This window comes from Pseudophryne corroboree, chromosome 4, assembly GCF_028390025.1.
Source record: "Pseudophryne corroboree isolate aPseCor3 chromosome 4, aPseCor3.hap2, whole genome shotgun sequence".
Classification (NCBI taxonomy): Eukaryota; Metazoa; Chordata; class Amphibia; order Anura; family Myobatrachidae; genus Pseudophryne; species Pseudophryne corroboree.
The window spans coordinates 115501415-115520529 of NC_086447.1; the positions used below are offsets into that span (position 1 = coordinate 115501415).

The following is a 19115-nucleotide window of genomic DNA, read 5'->3' on the forward strand; positions in this document are numbered from 1 at the left end:
CCCAGAGGCTAAGGAACTGGGTGTCTCCCTAGTATTAGTAATGCTCAGATGGGAAAAGCAAGATGTTGTGTTTTAATACGTAGAGAACCCGAAATGCTGTTGCTAAGGGCAACAGCAAAACCCTAAAGGGTTACCAACGGGTGTGGCAGTAAACTCCTTTGGTCAGAGATGGAATGATAGACACAAGGAGAGTCTCCACAATCCTAATTCTCACTTGCAGTGCACAGGTTCAGCTTACTGCCACTAAACTGACACCTGACACCTTGCACAGTGAGACAGGATTTAGGCAGGCAAGTCTTAGAATACAGCCGCAAACTTGCTAAGTTCACAGAGTAGTAAAAGAACCCCAGCAAGCTAAATGACTGACTCCAGTCTTACTGCTAGGTCTGGATTGGCAGAGTGTAGTACCAAATCCCCAGGCCTATTTGCAGTAAGCAACAACAAATACAAAGCTACACAGTACTGGCTAACTTTCAGGAACTGACTAACCAACAAAGATTCAGCAGCATCTGCTTAACCTGAGAAGAGGCCTTATAAAGCAGGTGCTGTCCACGCCCCACTCAGACCTCACAGACTGTGAGCACAAAAACCAGCACCGGATCCCCTGCCGTGCACAGAGCCTGTAACCACTGCACAGCAAAAGACCCGAACAGGAGTATCAGCTGCGCTCAGGTTACTCCGCTAGCACTTGTCTCCCAGTTGCCATGACGACGTGGCAGCACAGGGCAGGAGACCCTAACAGCATGAGGGAGCTAAAGCAATTGCTCGAGGGAGCTAAAATGATTGCTTGAGGGAGCTATAGCGATTGCTCCAGGGAGCTATAGCGATTGCTCGGGGGAGCTAAACCAAGAGCTCGAGGGAGCTATAGCGATTGCTCGAGGGAACTAAAGCCATTGCTCAAGGGAGATAAAGCGAGAGCTTGAGGGAGCTAAAACGATTGCTCGAGGGAGCTAAAGCGAGAGCTCGAGGAAGCTAAAGAGATTGCTCGAGGGAGCTAAAATTATTGCTCGATGGAGCTATAGCGATTGCTCCAGGGAGCTAAAGCGATTTCTCGGGGGAGCTAAACCAAGAGCTCGAGGGAGCTATAGCGATTGCTCGATGGAACTAAAGCCATTGCTCGGGGGAGCTAAAGCGAGAGCTTGAGGGAGCTAAAACGATTGCTCGAGGGAGCTAAAGCGAGAGCTCGAGGAAGCTAAAGAGATTGCTCGAGGGAGCTACAATGATTGCTCGAGGGAGCTAAAGCGATTGCTCCAGGAGCTATAGCGATTGCTCGAGGGAGCTATAGCGATTGCTCGAGGAAGCTAAAGCGAGAGCTCGAGGAAGCTAAAGAGATTGCTCGAGGGAGCTATAGCGATTGCTCTTGGTTACCACGCCAGCCAACGTATATAGCCCAAAATACTGTTCCCCCAGAGACCCAGCGGCCCAAACCAACGGGTACCACCAGCCTAGTGCATCTTCAGCAGCCAGAGACCCCTGTCAGCAATCCTCTCCTTTTACCTCTTGAGGCAAGGAGCAATTACAGTACAGTAGCCCTCCTGATTAACTCATTCCACTTAGCACAGCACACATTAAGGAGGAGGATAGTAAGATTAGATAGACTGAGAATCTAATCGCAATTTAAATATATAGAGAGCTATCCATGTTGGTTCAGTCAGATAAAGAGAAGGTGGTGATAAGGATCCAGCAAGCTGTCGCTAAACAATAGTTATACCTGCTTAACCCCAGCATAGTCAGTGAAGGATCAACCAACCCCTATTTCGTTCACATACAGATTACAGAGTACAGGACACATACAGTTCACAGAGTTCAGGACCAATTGGTTAAAGGCTACCCCTCCAGTAGAACCAAAAGTATAATTGATACAGAAGGAAACACTGTTACACTCCTAGACAGAGTTGAACTGCAACTTTACAATAAAACCACCTCCAGCAAGTATAGAACTTTGTATAGGAGCTTCGTAGACTACCGTATTGCTTTACAGTGGATCAAGGGAAACGTAATGCAGGGAAGCTAGCACCTAACTAGGAGATACTTGATAACTTCTTATATGTGCACCAACGTATGAAGCTTCAGCTGAACTGTGGGTATTCCAGGGAACTTGAACTGCAGTACTGAGATGGGGAATGGTTAGCTGATATTGTGTCACAAATATTGTAAATGTACCAGGTTGATATAATGTTCTCATAGTTAGTTACAATAAGGTATGACATACTAACCGTTATTTAGGTATTGGAAGCTGAGCAAGGTCACCAAGCCGCTGTGTTCCAGGTTCCTGTCTAATAAACTTCTTGAATGTTATCCAGTCGCATGTCATTGACACTGAGTGCACTCTATTGTCTGTAGCCGATATCCGCAAGTAACAGTTCTTCCTCACGTCAATAGTCGTAGGGACCTGTGGAGAGAGCAGAAACGAAAGGTAACATCTACCGAGTCTTAAGAACTTACCTGATACCTACCTATATCTAAATATATTAACACCAACCAAGTATTACAGATAGATAGATAGATAGATAGATAGATAGATAGATAGATAGATAAAGATAGATATCCTCTCCAGTGCTCCACATGCTCAGTCACCAAGACCCTTTTTAACACCTGTTAAATTAATGAGTTAATGGGTGTTAACACATAAAATCCTTGATAAGTTCACAGACCTATATATTTACAACGTTAACCCAGTACTAGTGCTGCGGCTGCTGCCAGTCATGATAGTATTTCAACATCTACTAAAGGTGGTCCAGGGGATACAAAGTTTAGGGAACCTGAAATCGAAATAATATTTCACAATGTTAAAGAAAACAACACCTCTAAATGGAACATTTTGTGTCGAAAAACGTAAAATTGGCAACATGCCATACACCACCGGCAACACCTTCTATCTGAGTCTAGAAGAAGTATCACCTTTAAAACAGGCAAATCAGTGCATATAAAAAGAACACTAAGAACAAACTGTATGTTAACAAATCCCTGAGGAGAGTCTGGGAGTGTCCACGTTAGCTATGTGTGAGTCTGACATTTCACTGTACTCATAGAGAAGCCTCCTTCCACAATTTCTGCACCCTCTGCAAGTATGGGCATGAGCAGTACAACAAAAGATGGTGACATGGAAATGGAGGATGCTAGTATGGAAGTGCAACAGGATGAGGGGGATATTTGTGTATTTTACACTAATGAGGATGTTGAGGATGTTGTTTGTGTCCAAGTAAGTCAGGCACCAGTGGCATCAGTTCTTACCCATGATAAAAAGAAGGCCATTGCCATGTATGTCCATAAGACCATTTTGCATATACAGTGTCTAATACATTACTAATTTGCAACACATTTTTAAACAGAAATAACTGCCGTGTGTTTGTGCCGCTGCTCTGTTGCTTAGTTTAGCCAGCCAGCCTTTGACCAATATTGGTGAACAATATTGTGAACTGCAAAGTGGTCAAAATTTACTGGAAATGAATGTATGAGGTTAATAATATTGTAGGAACAAAAACTACAAATTACACTTTTATTACAATTATACTTTCAGCTGTTTTTAGCAATAAAAAAAAAAAATCCAGATCCAATGCCAAAACACATGAGGGTGGTATTGCCAAAACTGGAAAACAAAAACAAAACACATGAGGGTGGTATTGCCAAATCTGGAAAACAAAAACAAAACACATGAGGGTGGTATTGCCAAATCTGGAAAACAAAAACAAAACACATGAGGGTGGTATTGCCAAATCTGGAAAACAAAAACAAAACACAGAGGGTGGTTTTGGCAAAACCAAAAACACGGGGGTCCAAGAACATCTTTAATTAATACACACACACAAACACACACACACACACACACACACACGCACACATATACACACAGTCCACTTATATTTGCTTTGTTTTGAAATCCAGCATAGGTAAACCCCTTCCTCCCAGCCCACCAGAAAAGTCTTCTAGCATTCCACCATGGTAAATTGCAGACAGGCGACTAAAGTGGCGGTGTGTCCTGTAAGGGTAAATTGTTGCCTCTTAATACATAGGATTAAGTTTGCGTTCAATAAGCATTCTTCGTCAGATGAATAACCTTTTACAATGGCGGTATTATATTGTACTAAGGCATAATTCTATAATGCATGGAACAGAATATTCATGGGAACATACAGATGTTAATGTCAACAGCTGGTTGGACAGTTGTCTAAGAATTAGCTTTTCATTTGAAAAAGAAAAAAAAATGTTGTTAAACATTTAAAAGGCAACGAACAGCCTATAGGATTAATTTCACTGTAGACCCATTTTTGCTATGTGGGAGACTAATAAAAATGATCAAAGGTCTCACTTGCACTGCGCAGGATTAAATAAATTGTTATACTGCAGTAGCACTTGGGGCCAGCAAAATGTTTTATACAATCTGAACTAGGATTTTGTGGTCCTGTTGGAAGTTAAAATGTGGAAGAATGTAAAAAAACTAAACAAAACCTCTTTATAGTGTAACCTATCTTACCTGTCGGTTTATGTGTGGCCGTTTTTTATTGTGGCAGCACATAAGTGGCTCAGTGAAAAGTCCTGGGAGATATAATAGTGGCAAAAAGCATAGTGCTCATTTACATTTTGCCGAATTTACGACAGGGGTTAGCATCAGTGACGAGCAGCCCTAACAACGGTAAGTTTCTGCCAGTGAACGTCCCTCCATGCCTTCACAGTACTGCCACAATATATACTGCTACTTGAAATTAGCAACTGCAGAATATAGCCAATGGGTGCAGGATGTGCGCTACACACAGGCCCCTCAGTCAGGGGGGTCCGAGCTACCCACTCTGCATCCTTTGCAATGTCTTACATGCCAGGTGTCTATGCCGGGTGTGGTATGGTTTGCCGGCGGTCGGAGTCCTGGCGACCAGCATACCGGCACCGGAATCCCGGCCGCCGGCATACCGACAGCTGGGCGACCGCAAATGAGCCCCTTGCAGGCTCGCTGCGCTCGTCACGCTGTGGGCACGCTATCTATTCTCCCTCCAGGGGATCGTGGACCCCCAAGAGGGAGAAAAGATGTCGGTATGCAACCAGAAGACCACCCGTCTGTGCCATGTTTTTGTTGCTTTCCTCATTACGAAAAATTTTATTAGTTGAATAATGCAGTTTTATTATGCATAAACAGTTTCAATTTAAAAAAAAAAAATCTACTAAAATATATTTGAATCTATTCTAAATCTTATCTCATTTATTTATTTCTAATCCGGTACACTAATGCGCACAACTGGAGAAACTTGCTAGGTAAAGTGGAAAGTTAATCTTTAACAGTCGGAATCTGGACTCTAGGTTGACACTGTCTACGACGACACACATTAGATCGAATACCTATTCGTCGACACACATTACACACAGGCAATGGGTCGACATGGCCATTAGGTCGACATGAACAAGGTCGACATGGGAAAAAGGTCGACATAATTTATTTTATTTTTTTATCCATTTATGAATTTTTTCATACTTTACGATCCATGTGGCTAAGATTGGGAACAGTAACCTGACCGAAGTTCGCTTGCCATGCGAGGGGACATGGTGCACTAATTGGGGTTCCTCGTCACTTTAAAATAAGATTTTACTCACTGGTAAATCTATTTCTCGTAGTCCGTAGTGGATGCTGGGACTCTGTAAGGACCATGGGGAATAGCGGCTCCGCAGGAGACTGGGCACAACTAAAGAAAGCTTTAGGACTACCTGGTGTGCACTGGCTCCTCCCTCTATGACCCTCTTCCAGACCTCAGTTAGGATACTGTGCCCGGAAGAGCTGACACAATAAGGAAGGATTTTGAATCCCGGGTAAGACTCATACCAGCCACACCAATCACACCGTATAACTCGTGATACTATACCCAGTTAACAGTATGAACAATAACTGAGCCTCTCAACAGATGGCTCAACAATAACCCTTTAGTTAAACAATAACTTATACAAGTATTGCAGACAATCCGCACTTGGGATGGGCGCCCAGCATCCACTACGGACTACGAGAAATAGATTTACCGGTGAGTAAAATCTTATTTTCTCTGACGTCCTAAGTGGATGCTGGGACTCCGTAAGGACCATGGGGATTATACCAAAGCTCCCAAACGGGCGGGAGAGTGCGGATGACTCTGCAGCACTGAATGGGCAAACTCTAGGTCCTCCTCAGCCAGGGTGTCAAACTTGTAGAATTTAGCAAATGTGTTTGACCCCGACCAAGTAGCTGCTCGGCAAAGTTGTAGAGCCGAGACCCCTCGGGCAGCCGCCCAAGAAGAGCCCACCTTCCTCGTGGAATGGGCTTTCACTGATTTAGGATGCGGCAGTCCAGCCGCAGAATGTGCAAGCTGAATCGTACTACAGATCCAGCGAGCAATAGTCTGCTTTGAAGCAGGAGCACCCAGCTTGTTGGGTGCATACAGGATAAACAACGAGTCAGTTTTCCTGACACTAGCTGTCCTGGAAACATAAATTTTCAGGGCCCTGACTACGTCCAACAACTTGGAAGCCTCCAAGTCTTTAGTAGCCGCAGGCACCACGATAGGTTGGTTCAAATGAAAGGCTGATACCACCTTAGGGAGAAACTGGGGACGAGTCCTCAATTCTGCCCTATCCATATGGAAAATCAGATAAGGGCTTTTACATGACAAAGCCGCCAATTCTGACACACGCCTGGCCGAAGCCAAGGCCAACCACATGACCACTTTCCACGTGAGATATTTTAATTCCACGGTTTTAAGTGGCTCAAACCAATGTGACTTTAGGAAATCCAACACCACGTTGAGATCCCAAGGTGCCACTGGAGGCACAAAAAGGGGATGAATATGCATCACTCCCTTAACAAAAGTCTGAACTTCAGGTAGTGAAGCCAGTTCTCTCTGGAAGAAAATCGATAGAGCCGAAATCTGGACCTTAATGGAACCCAATTTTAGGCCCATAGTCACCCCTGACTGTAGGAAGTGCAGAAAACGGCCCAGCTGAAATTCCTCCGTTGGGGCCTTCCTGACCTCACACCACGCAACATATTTTCGCCAAATGCGGTGATAATGGTTTGCGGTCACTTCTTTCCTAGCTTTAATCAGCGTAGGAATGACTTCCTCCGGAATGCCCTTTTCCTTCAGGATCCGGTGTTCAACCGCCATGCCGTCAAACGCAGCCGCGGTAAGTCTTGGAACAGACAGGGCCCCTGCTGCAGCAGGTCCTGTCTGAGCGGCAGAGGCCATGGGTCCTCTGAGATAATTTCTTGAAGTTCCGGGTACCAAGCTCTTCTTGGCCAATCCGGCACAATGAGTATAGTTCTTACTCCTCTTCTCCTTATTATCCTCAGTACCTTGGGTATGAGAGGAAGAGGAGGGAACACATAAACCGACCGGTACACCCACGGTGTCACTAGAGCGTCCACAGCTATCGCCTGAGGGTCCCTTGACCTGGCGCAATATCTTTCTAGCTTTTTGTTTAGGCGGGACGCCATCATGTCCACCTGTGGCCTTTCCCAGCGGTTTACAATCAGTTGGAAGACTTCTGGATGAAGTCCCCACTCTCCCGGGTGGAGGTCGTGCCTTCTGAGGAAGTCTGCTTCCCAGTTGTCCACTCCCAGAATGAACACTGCTGACAGTGCTAACACGTGATTTTCCGCCCATCGGAGAATCCTTGTGGCTTCTGCCATCGCCGTCCTGCTTCTTGTGCCGCCCTGTCGGTTTACATGGGCGACTGCCGTGATGTTGTCTGACTGGATCAGTACCGGCTGGTTTTGAAGCAGGGGTTTTGCCTGACTTAGGGCATTGTAAATGGCCCTCAGTTCCAGAATATTTATGTGTAGGGAAGTCTCCTGACTTGACCATAGTCCTTGGAAGTTTCTTCCCTGTGTGACTGCCCCCCAGCCTCGAAGGCTGGCATCCGTGGTCACCAGGACCCAGTCCTGTATGCCGAATCTGCGGCCCTCTTGAAGATGAGCACTTTGCAGCCACCACAGCAGAGACACCCTGGTCCTTGGAGACAGGGTTATCAGCCGATGCATCTGAAGATGCGATCCGGACCACTTGTCCAACAGGTCCCACTGAAAAGTCCTTGCATGGAACCTGCCGAATGGAATTGCTTCGTAGGAAGCTACCATTTTTCCCAGGACTCGCGTGCAGTGATGCACCGACACCTGTTTTGGTTTCAGGAGGCCTCTGACTAGAGATGACAGCTCCTTGGCTTTCTCCTCCGGGAGAAACACTTTTTTCTGTTCTGTGTCCAGAACCATCCCCAGGAACAGTAGACGTGTCGTAGGGACCAGCTGTGACTTTGGAATATTTAGAATCCAACCGTGCTGTTGTAGCACCTCCCGAAATAGTGCTACCCCGACCAACAACTGCTCCCTGGACCTCGCCTTTATCAGGAGATCGTCCAAGTACGGGATAATTAAAACTCCCTTTTTTCGAAGGAGTATCATCATTTCGGCCATTACCTTGGTAAATACCCTCGGTGCCGTGGACAGACCAAACGGCAACGTCTGGAATTGGTAATGACAATCCTGTACCACAAATCTGAGGTACTCCTGGTGATGATGGTAAATGGGGACATGCAGGTAAGCATCCTTGATGTCCAGTGATACCATGTAATCCCCCTCGTCCAGGCTTGAAATAACCGCCCTGAGCGATTCCATCTTGAACTTGAATTTTTTTATATATGTGTTCAAGGATTTCAAATTTAAAATGGGTCTCACCGAACCGTCCGGTTTCGGTACCACAAACATTGTGGAATAGTAACCCCGTCCTTGTTGAAGGAGGGGCACCTTGACTATCACCTGCTGGGAATACAGCTTGTGAATTGCCTCTAGCACTGCCTCCCTGCCTGAGGGAGTTGTTGGCAAGGCAGATTTGAGGAAACGGCGGGGTGGAGACGTCTCGAATTCCAGCTTGTACCCCTGAGATACTACTTGAAGGATCCAGGGATCCACCCGTGAGCGAGCCCACTGATTGCTGAAGTTTTTGAGACGGGCCCCCACCGTACCTGGCTCCGCCTGTGGAGCCCCAGCGTCATGCGGTGGACTTGGAGGAAGCGGGGGAGGACTTTTGCTCCTGGGAACTGACTGTATGCTGCAGCTTTTTCCCTCTACCTCTGCCTCTGGGCAGAAAGGACGCGCCTTTAACCCGCTTGCCTTTATGGGGCCGAAAGGACTGTACCTGATAATACGGTGCTTTCTTTGGCTGTGAGGGAACATGGGGTAAAAATGCTGACTTCCCAGCTGTTGCTGTGGAAACGAGGTCCGAGAGACCATCCCCGAACAACTCCTCACCCTTATAAGGCAAAACTTCCATGTGCCTTTTAGAATCTGCATCACCCGTCCACTGCCGAGTCCATAATCCTCTCCTGGCAGAAATGGACATTGCACTTATTTTAGATGCCAGCCGGCAAATATCCCTCTGTGCATCTCTCATGTATAAGACTGCGTCTTTTATATGCTCTATGGATAGCAATATAGTGTCCCTGTCTAGGGTATCAATATTTTCCGACAGGGAATCTGACCACGCAGCTGCAGCACTGCACATCCATGCTGAAGCAATAGCTGGTCTCAGTATAATACCTGAGTGTGTATATACAGACTTCAGGATAGCCTCCTGCTTCCTATCAGCAGGCTCCTTTAGGGCGGCCGTGTCCAGAGACGGTAGTGCCACCTTTTTTGACAGACGTGTGAGCGCTTTATCCACCTTAGGGGATGTTTCCCAACGTGACCTATCCTCTGGCGGGAAAGAGTACGCCATTAGTAACCTTTTAGAAGTTACCAGTTTCTTATCGGGGGAAGCCCACGCTTCTTCACACACCTCATTTAATTCCTCAGATGGGGGAAAAACCACTGGTAGTTTTTTCTCCCCAAACATAATACCCTTTTTTTGTGGTTCCTGGGGTAATATCAGAAATGTGCAACACATTTTTCATTGCCTCAATCATGTAACGTGTGGCCCTATTGGAATGTACATTTGTCTCATCGTCGTCGACACTGGATTCAGTATCCGTGTCGACATCTATGTCTGCCATCTGAGGTAGCGGGCGTTTTAGAGCCCCTGATGGCTTTTGAGACAGCTGGGCAGGCACAAGCTGAGAAGCCGGGTGTCCCACATCTGATATGTCGTCAAACCTTTTATGTAAGGAGTTGACACTTTCACGTAATTCCTTCCACAAGTCCATCCACTCAGGTGTCGGCCCCGCAGGGGGCGACATCACATTTATCGGCACTTGCTCCGCCTCCACATAAGCCTCCTCATCAAACATGTCGACACAGCCGTACCGACACACCGCACACACACAGGGAATGCTCTGACTGAGGACAGGACCCCACAAAGCCCTTTGGGGAGACAGAGAGAGAGTATGCCAGCACACACCAACAGCGCGATATAACACAGGGATTAACACTATAACTGAGTGATTTTTCCCAATAGCTGCTTGTATACACAATATTGCGCCTAAATTTAGTGCCCCCCCCTCTCTTTTTTACCCTATGTAGTCTGGAAACTGCAGGGGAGAGCCTGGGAGCGATCCTTCCAGCGGAGCTGTGAGGGAAAATGGCGCCAGTGTGCTGAGGGAGATAGCCCCGCCCCTTTTTCGGCGGACTTCTCCCGCTTTTTTCTATGTATATCTGGCAGGGGTATTTTACACATATATAGTCTCTATGACTATATTATGTGTTTTTTTGCCAGCCAAGGTACTTAATATTGCAGCCCAGGGCGCCCCCCCCCCCCCCCCAGCGCCCTGCACCCATCAGTGACCGGAGTGTGAGGTGTGCATGGGAAGCAATGGCGCACAGCTGCAGTGCTGTGCGCTACCTTGTTTGAAGACCGAAGTCTTCTTCCGCCGATTTCCAGGACTCTTCTTGCTCCTGGCTCTGTAAGGGGGACGGCGGTGCGGCTCCGGGAACGGACGATCGAGGTCGGGCCCTGTGTTCGATCCCTCTGGAGCTAATGGTGTCCAGTAGCCTTAGAAGCCTAAGCTAGCTGCAAGCAGGTAGGTTCGCTTCTCTCCCCTTAGTCCCTCGTAGCAGTGAGTCTGTTGCCAGCAGATCTCACTGAAAATAAAAAACCTAAAATAAACTTTCTTTTTCTAGGAGCTCAGGAGAGCCCCTAGTGTGCATCCAGCTCAGCCGGGCACAACATTCTAACTGAGGTCTGGAGGAGGGTCATAGAGGGAGGAGCCAGTGCACACCAGGTAGTCCTAAAGCTTTCTTTAGTTGTGCCCAGTCTCCTGCGGAGCCGCTATTCCCCATGGTCCTTACGGAGTCCCAGCATCCACTTAGGACGTCAGAGAAAAAAAAAATCATCAAAAACAAAAAACTCATGTCAACCTAGACACTGCCGACCCTGAGTCCCATACCCTAACAGTCTGTTCCAGAATGGCCAGGGCAGCTGAGTATTGCTGAACTGCTTCATCAAAATTGTTTTGCTAAATTGCATTCATAAGAGAGCTTTTATGGCAGCAATAAGGAACAATATAAAGTCAGGCTTATTGCAGCGGTGGGGGAGCCCCACAGTGCTGGTCTCTTCTGCTCTTCTATGTCTTAGTGGTGCCTTCTTATACCCTGGGCTCCATATGTTTTTAGGTTGGGGTTGGCTATTCGCGATCCAACCGCAAAACTTGCAAAAAGGATGCGGGCGGATGCGCAGCGCCCATTCTGCGCATGTGCCCGTATTTTCTGCAAGCCCCTGCAGAAAATGTAAACACCTCTGCCCAGTGGCGGAACTAGCGAGTGGTAGGCCAAGGTGCGACAAAATGCTTTGGGCCCCCCATCCCATCTAAGTCCACCCCCTCACCCCTGGAGAGGATCTGGTGAGGGGGACCTGCTCAGGGCCAGAGAAATGGATACCTAGCAACAGTGCTGTAACTAGACATTTTAGCACTGTGTGCAAGAAACGTCATCGGAGCCCCACCCCTGCATGCAAAACAGGGGCAGTGCGCGCCGTAGGCGCGCGCAAAAATACATAGTGGCATGGCTTCGTGGGGAAGGGGTGTGGCCACAAAATAATACCAATTCATAAAACGGTGCACAGTAGTCTCCATTATTCAAATTACGCCGCACAGTAGCACCACTACACCAGGTAGAGACTCTTTTACACCTTACGGCGGACAGATTCCTCTTTTTACACATTACGGCAGACAGCATCCCCTTTTTACACATTACGGCAGACAGCGTCCCCCTTTTTACACATAGCGGCAGACAGCGTGCACTTTTTACACATAACGGCAGACAGCGTGCCCTTGTTACACATAGTGGCAGACAGCGTACACTTTTTACAAATAACGGCAGACAGCGTGCCCTTGTTAAACCTAGCGGCAGACAGCGTACCCTTTTTACACATAACGGCAGACAGCGTGCCCTTGTTACACATAGCGGCAGACAGCGTACACTTTTTACACATAACGGCAGACAGCGTGCCCTTGTTAAACATAGCGGCAGACAGCGTACACTTTTTACACATAACGGCAGACAGCGTGCCCTTGTTACACATAGCGACAGACAGCGTACACTTTTTACACATAACGGCAGACAGCGTGCCCTTTTTACACATAACGGCAGACAGCGTGCCCTTGTTACACATTACGGCAGACAGCGTGCCCTTGTTACACATTACGGCAGACAGCATCCCCCCTTTTACACATTGCGGCAGGCAGATTCCCCCTTTTTACACATTGCGGCAGGCAGATTCCCCCTTTTTACACATTGCAGCAGGCAGATTTCCCCTTTTTACACATTGTGGCAGGCAGATTCCCCCTTTTTACACATTGCTGCAAGCAGATTCCCCCTTTTTACACATTGCGGCAAGCAGATTCCCCCTTTTTACACATTGCGGCAAGCAGATTCCCCCTTTTTACACATTGCGGCAAGCAGATTCACCCTTTTTACACATTGCGGCAAGCAGATTCCCCCTTTTTACACATTGTGGCAGGCAGATTCCCCCTTTTTACACATTGTGGCAGACAGTCCCCCTTTTTGTAGAAAGAAAAGAAAGAAAGAAAGAGAAAGAAAGAAAGAAAGAAAGAAAGAATTATACTTACCCTTGACAAAGCTAAATATTTATCGTGTATATAGTATATAACCCTTTATGAGGTCTGAGAACACTGTACGCTATCTACGTAAGAAAGTTGCGTATCGATCGCTTAGCCGTGATCGAGACGCTCAGGCGTCACGTTCACTCACGGCCAGGTGATCGCAGGCAGGCAGACTATTGGCTGTTGACTTATCGTAATGATTCGCTATAGCGTAGCAGCGCTCGGGACCACAAGGAGATCACCAGCGATGCAGACGCTCACAACGTTAAACCTTTATATCTATACCTCTAACAATGAAATACACAGTAAACCTTAGTGTAGAGACAAAGTGTAAGTGCAACCTTGTGTAACCTGATTAACTACAAAGCTGCTTGAGCGTCACCGACGCTCAGAGAATACTTAACACTATAAAGAATACACAGATACCTGGGCTTAGGGTCCGAAACCTATTATGTGTATTATGACTATTACTTGTAAAAAGAATCACAGTACAAAGCATACACTACAGTATAACATAAACCAACTAACCAGATAAACTACACAGGAAATAAAATACAATACAATTTAAGGAAAATACGAGAGAAAGAGTAGAGAGAGAGAGAGAGATAGAGAGAGAGAGAGAGAGAGATGGCTCACAGTAAGACAATATGACTACGGAGAAAACTTACGCACAAGGGGAACGATCGCATGCGCCTCGATATCCAGCTCCCGATTATCAGCAATGAGAACCGTTGAAGAGAGTGAAGTTGGATATGGTCGGCCTGCTATTTATGCCCCACACACAATACAATTCAATGGTCCCTACAATCTCATTGTTCATTGGACACAGGAATTCGGCTTCGCATTATAACAAAAGGTCATAGGTTGATTCATACAGGTGGGCTGTGACTATTTCCAACTGCTCAGGTGGGAGGGAAACTGGGTTTCCCGCCGCATGGGTAATATAGTGCAAATAAAGTAAATGTTCATAAACTTCTTATGTCCATAACTATTCGCACGAGCGATTGATCTGCTTCAAACCAACACCGGAATATCGCTAATTTTATACTCTTCCGATGGATACTAAACACCACTGTATTACTCCTATCTGACCCTTCATATCAAACAAAGAGGGATTCCTCTGTTCATGAACATTCTATATTAACCAAACTTTCAGATTCTATCAAAGGGACCATAATCTACAAAATACATTATTAGTGAAAATATGTAATGATTGAGTCGCACGCTACGATCGCATAAACTCTACCGTAAATACGCATACCATGCGCCTGCGGGTGCCCGCGTCTGTGAGTATGCGCACGTACGGGAGAGCGTACGCATGCGCAGCACGGACCTGTGTGAGGTGCAAATATGGTAGTGTGCATAGAGATATTTTTCTGACTTTGACAGTCCACCCTTTGGCAGTCAATAATAACTGCCACTTCCTGACAACATTTCAAAAGGAGAAAAATATATGTCAGGGGTTAATTCATTTCCATGGTTGGGTAAGGGAGGAGAGAGGAGTAGGTGTGAAGAGGGTATGACCTAGTGTGATAGCAGAAGCATGTGTGTATGAGTCCATGTTTGGGGGGGGTCATGTATCATCGTGCCGTACGTGTTGTAAATCAAGCTTCGAGGTATTGCGAAGTATACATTTGAATTCCTTCTTATCCCGTGGTACAGGTCTGTGGATGGGCTGTCAAACTTTACCGAGCTCTTTTCGGATTTTGAACAAAATGGGGAGCACATTTTAGTTGATGATACATGAATGGGGGAATATGTGATTGCTGATATCTGTGCCTGTATTCCCTATACTATGTGTGTCATTACCTGAGGGTTGTAGAAATGAAGAAAAGACATAATTACGGTAAATGCGGTGGTATTCTATGTCAGGTTAATGTACATCTGTCGGTTGAAGTTTTGTTCGGTATCAGTTGAAAGTCGTCTTCTTTGCGCTGTTTTGCTCATTAAGCGTGAGCAATAAGCTTTGTCAATGCCATTAGATTTACAAAAAATGTTGGGCTAGCGTAATTTTAAGAATTCTAGGGAAACTGGGGATCCATGGCAAAGTTCATCAAGTGTCCATATCTCAAGTGGTCAAAACTTCGTCTTTGGTCTATCCGTTGTCTGTATAGCGTCTCATCAGCTTCCTTGTCCAAGGGGGTCTTGTTATCTTGGAGAAAAACCAGAAAAACAGGTGAAAGAAACGGACCGTAGAAATCGCATTTTCATCACATCATTGTTTCTATCGTTGGGTCGTAAATCAAATCCAGGTTAATTACAGTTTCCTCACTCCTCAAACTCATCACTCTGGTACTTTGTTTGCACCTCATTAAAGCCTGCCCGCATCTAAATATCAATCCAATCGATATAACGACACCTAAAATACATAGGAGAAACTTTCCAACATCCATTATGACTCCTTGAGCCCAGTCTCCTAAACCAGAGAACCAATTTCGCGGGTTCAACCATGACACCCAACCAGTCAGCTCATTACCTACAGCAGCAAGAGTGAGATTGTGTTTTCGGCGAAATTCCCACTTCAATTGGAGAATATCGTCCATCTTTTGGTCTATGACCTCGACCGGATCCTCGGTGCTATTTGTGATATACGTGCAACACTTTATGCCGTACTGTGTTGCCAATGTAACACAATATCCGCCTGTCACTGCTGTGAGGTAATTAAGAACCATTCTATGCTGTACCAGTTCTGTTTTATAAGCTTGGAGTTCTCTTCCAGTGTATCTAAACGTGTCATCATACATTTCAGTGATATTATCTAACAAATTGGCGAGTGCGGAAATGTATCTATAATTCATCACTCCTCGAGCGGTGCGAGTGAAATCTAACGCCACCAGAACCTGAATCCCGGTGGATTCATGGATCAGATCAGAGGCCGGATGCTCTAACCTTTCTGACAGTTGTCTTTTAACGAGGTGCTCGTAATGAGTGTGAGTATAAGGAGCTTGGGCACCACGGTGTATGTCTTTCATTTTATCATGTGTTACAGTCATCACTTCAGGCAATACTCTTCCAATATAACACAATCCTTCAGAGTTTGGGGCAAGCCACTTGTACGCCTTTCTCCCGCATATGAAATATGCATCATCGGGGAGAACATATGGGACGGAGAAAGACATTACCATATTACACACCTTCCAGGTGAAATCTCCTAGCCCTAATTCTTCCATCTGCTTAATGCACGTATCAGGTTGTACGGTATGTGCACAGTATCCTGGTGATACTTCTCCAACTCTAGTAATCCTATTTCCTAGGGTGTATCTATACCGGAAAGATTTTCCTCTACTGGCTATGTGGCGTACAAGCTCTGTATCTGTAGGCATTCTATCTGCTCTATGTGAAAAGGTCATGGTGTGGTTACTCCATGATACTTCCCAATTTCCCGGCTTTCTGGGATTGGAGATGTTAAAACATAATAGGGACCTATCCACGTGGTATTGGTGGAGCTTCAAACTAGGAGGGCTGGAGATATTAAACCTCCGGTCCACCGGTCTCCCACCATTTAACTCAAGTACCTCCCCTATCGTTAAAGGAAATGGTACTAGCCCTGATTTGCTATGACCCTGAGGTACTTGAGAGCATACCCAACAATCTGTTTTGTTTAATACATTACCCACTAAGGAGTGATAATCACTCAATGGATGTCGGTCCATATGGATATTAAAACTGGATTGGCATTTCTTAATGCACCCATCTTCAATGACATTGTTACAGAGCCTACAGATACAATTTTCTTCAGCTAACAATCCGTCACAATTTCTTCTATGGTCAATGCTATCGGATCGTTTTCTGATACTCGCCTTTGCTTGTTGGTTAGGTTGATCTTGAAAAACTACGCCTCCATCATCATAATCGGAACCCATTCCAGAACCTCTCTCGACCTCCATGGTACTCTCGCCGGAACAGACTGCTCTGGTCAACATCATGGTCAACAGGAAAATCCGGATCACAGTCTCTTGGGGCAAGTCCATCTTTGAGGAGGAGACGAAGAAGAATGAGAAGGAGGAAAAATACATTTGAGGGAGAGGGGATGGGAAGTGGAGAAAACAATAAAAGGGAGTGGGGAGTCGACAACAGCTCTCGGTCTTCAAGGCTCAGGTGCCGCCTCAGTCCTCCTGGAACAGACACTCCAGTGATACAACCTCTACCGTCTGTTCCTTATCACGGGACTTCTCTGGATCAGCAACCTTCTTGCAGTGGGATGAATGGACCCAAGTCTCTCTCTCAGCAACCTTCAATGCCGTAGTGCTAGTCAATAAGACCTGGTATGGTCCTTCCCATCTGTCAATAAGGCAACCTGAGCGTAGAAAATTCCGTATCATTACATAATCCCCAGGTTCAATGTCATGACAATTACTATCAGGTAGATCAGGAATCACCAACTTCAGATTATCATTTTGATTCCTTAACTGTTTACTCATGTTAATCAAGTACTTTACAGTTACTTCACTGTTACATTTCAAATCATCCTGAGGGTTAATCATGACATGCGGTTGTCGACCAAATAAGATTTCAAAGGGGGACAGATTAAGAGGGGACCTGGGAGTGGTTCTGATACTGTACAATACAATGGGTAAAGCTTCTGGCCATGTCAATCCTGTCTCTGCCATCACTTTACTCAATTTATTTTTAATAGTGCTGTTCACTCTTTCGACCTTCGCACTCGCCTGTGGACGGTACGGAGTGTGCAGCTTGCTATCAATTCCCATCAACTTACACATTCCTTGAAAGACATCACCTGTAAAATGGGTACCCCTATCACTTTCGATTATTCTAGGGATACCATATCTACATACAAATTCCTGCACAATTTTCTTAGCTGTAAACATAGCGGTATTTGTAGCTGCAGGAAATGCTTCGACCCAATTCGAGAAAACATCTATACAAACAAGTACATATTTCAAATTCCGACAAGGGGGTAATTGAATGAAGTCAATTTGTATTACCTGGAAAGGGCCGCCGGCAGGTGGGATATGGGATGGTTCTGTAGGTATTGCCTTTCCAATATTCTTTCTCAAACAGGTAAGGCATGACATTGCTCTTTTACTCGCATGAGAGGAGAATCCTGGGGCGCACCAATAGGCTCTTACCAATTTGCACATCCCTTCCTTGCCTAGATGAGTCAGCCCGTGAGCTGCCTCAGCCAGACATGGAAGATATGCTCTGGGGGCCACTGGTTTACCATGTCCATCCGTCCAGAGTCCTGAGGACTCTTGGCCACATCCCTTTGCCTTCCAGACTGCCTTTTCCTGTGTGGAACACAAATTTTGCATTTCACACAACTTCTGTGTGTTAATGGTATTAAATACCATTAATTGTGTGGTGTCTGTCTGTATGGGGGTAGCAGCTGCTAACTTAGCAGCTTCGTCTGCTCGGCTGTTACCAAGTGATACCGGGTCTTGGCTATATGTGTGTGCTTTACATTTGATAACAGCCACTCTGTCGGGTTCCTGTATCGCTGTTAGAAGCCTTTTTATGTGAGCTGCATGCGCTACCGGTGTACCAGCTGCCGTCATGAAATTTCTGAGGCGCCATAGGGCTCCGAAATCATGGACTACCCCGAATGCGTATCTAGAATCGGTGTAGATATTGGCTGACTTACCCTTAGCCAATTCACATGCTCTGGTTAGGGCGACCAGTTCAGCAACCTGGGCTGAGTGAGGTGGGCCTAGCGGTTCAGCTTCTATGGTGTCTTGGTCATCTACGACTGCGTATCCAGTACACAAGTCTCCCGAGTCTGACTGTCTGTGACAACTACCGTCCGTGTAGAACGTGAGTTCTGCATCTTCCAGTGGGTTGTCACTGATGTCAGGCCTTGCGGAAAAATTTTGGGTCAAATATTCCATACAATCATGTGTATCTTCCTTTGTATTAAATCCTCCTTCCCCAGCACTCTCACCTTCCACCCTTTGTGCCTGACCAGGCACACCTGGGAGATATGTTGCAGGATTTAATGCACTGCATCTCCTTATGGTGATGTTTACGGGGGCCATTAGTGCCAATTCCCATCTTGTAAACCTCGCTGATGAGACATGTCTGGTTTGGGCAGAATTCAATAAGGCTGATACTGCATGTGGCGTATGGATTGTGAGGTTGTGGCCTAGCACGACATCTTCGCT

The 19115-nt window shown here is 46.1% G+C and overlaps 1 long non-coding RNA gene across 2 annotated transcripts in view; it reads right to left on the reverse strand.

Annotated features, from left to right (window-relative positions):
* Positions 1-19115, reverse strand: part of LOC134911153 (uncharacterized) — a 359931-nt gene that overhangs the window by 259310 nt on the left and 81506 nt on the right. For both annotated transcript variants that reach the window (XR_010176358.1, XR_010176359.1), the window contains exon 2: positions 2217-2392. This is a non-coding gene — a long non-coding RNA (uncharacterized LOC134911153). The remainder of the gene's footprint in view (positions 1-2216; positions 2393-19115) is intronic.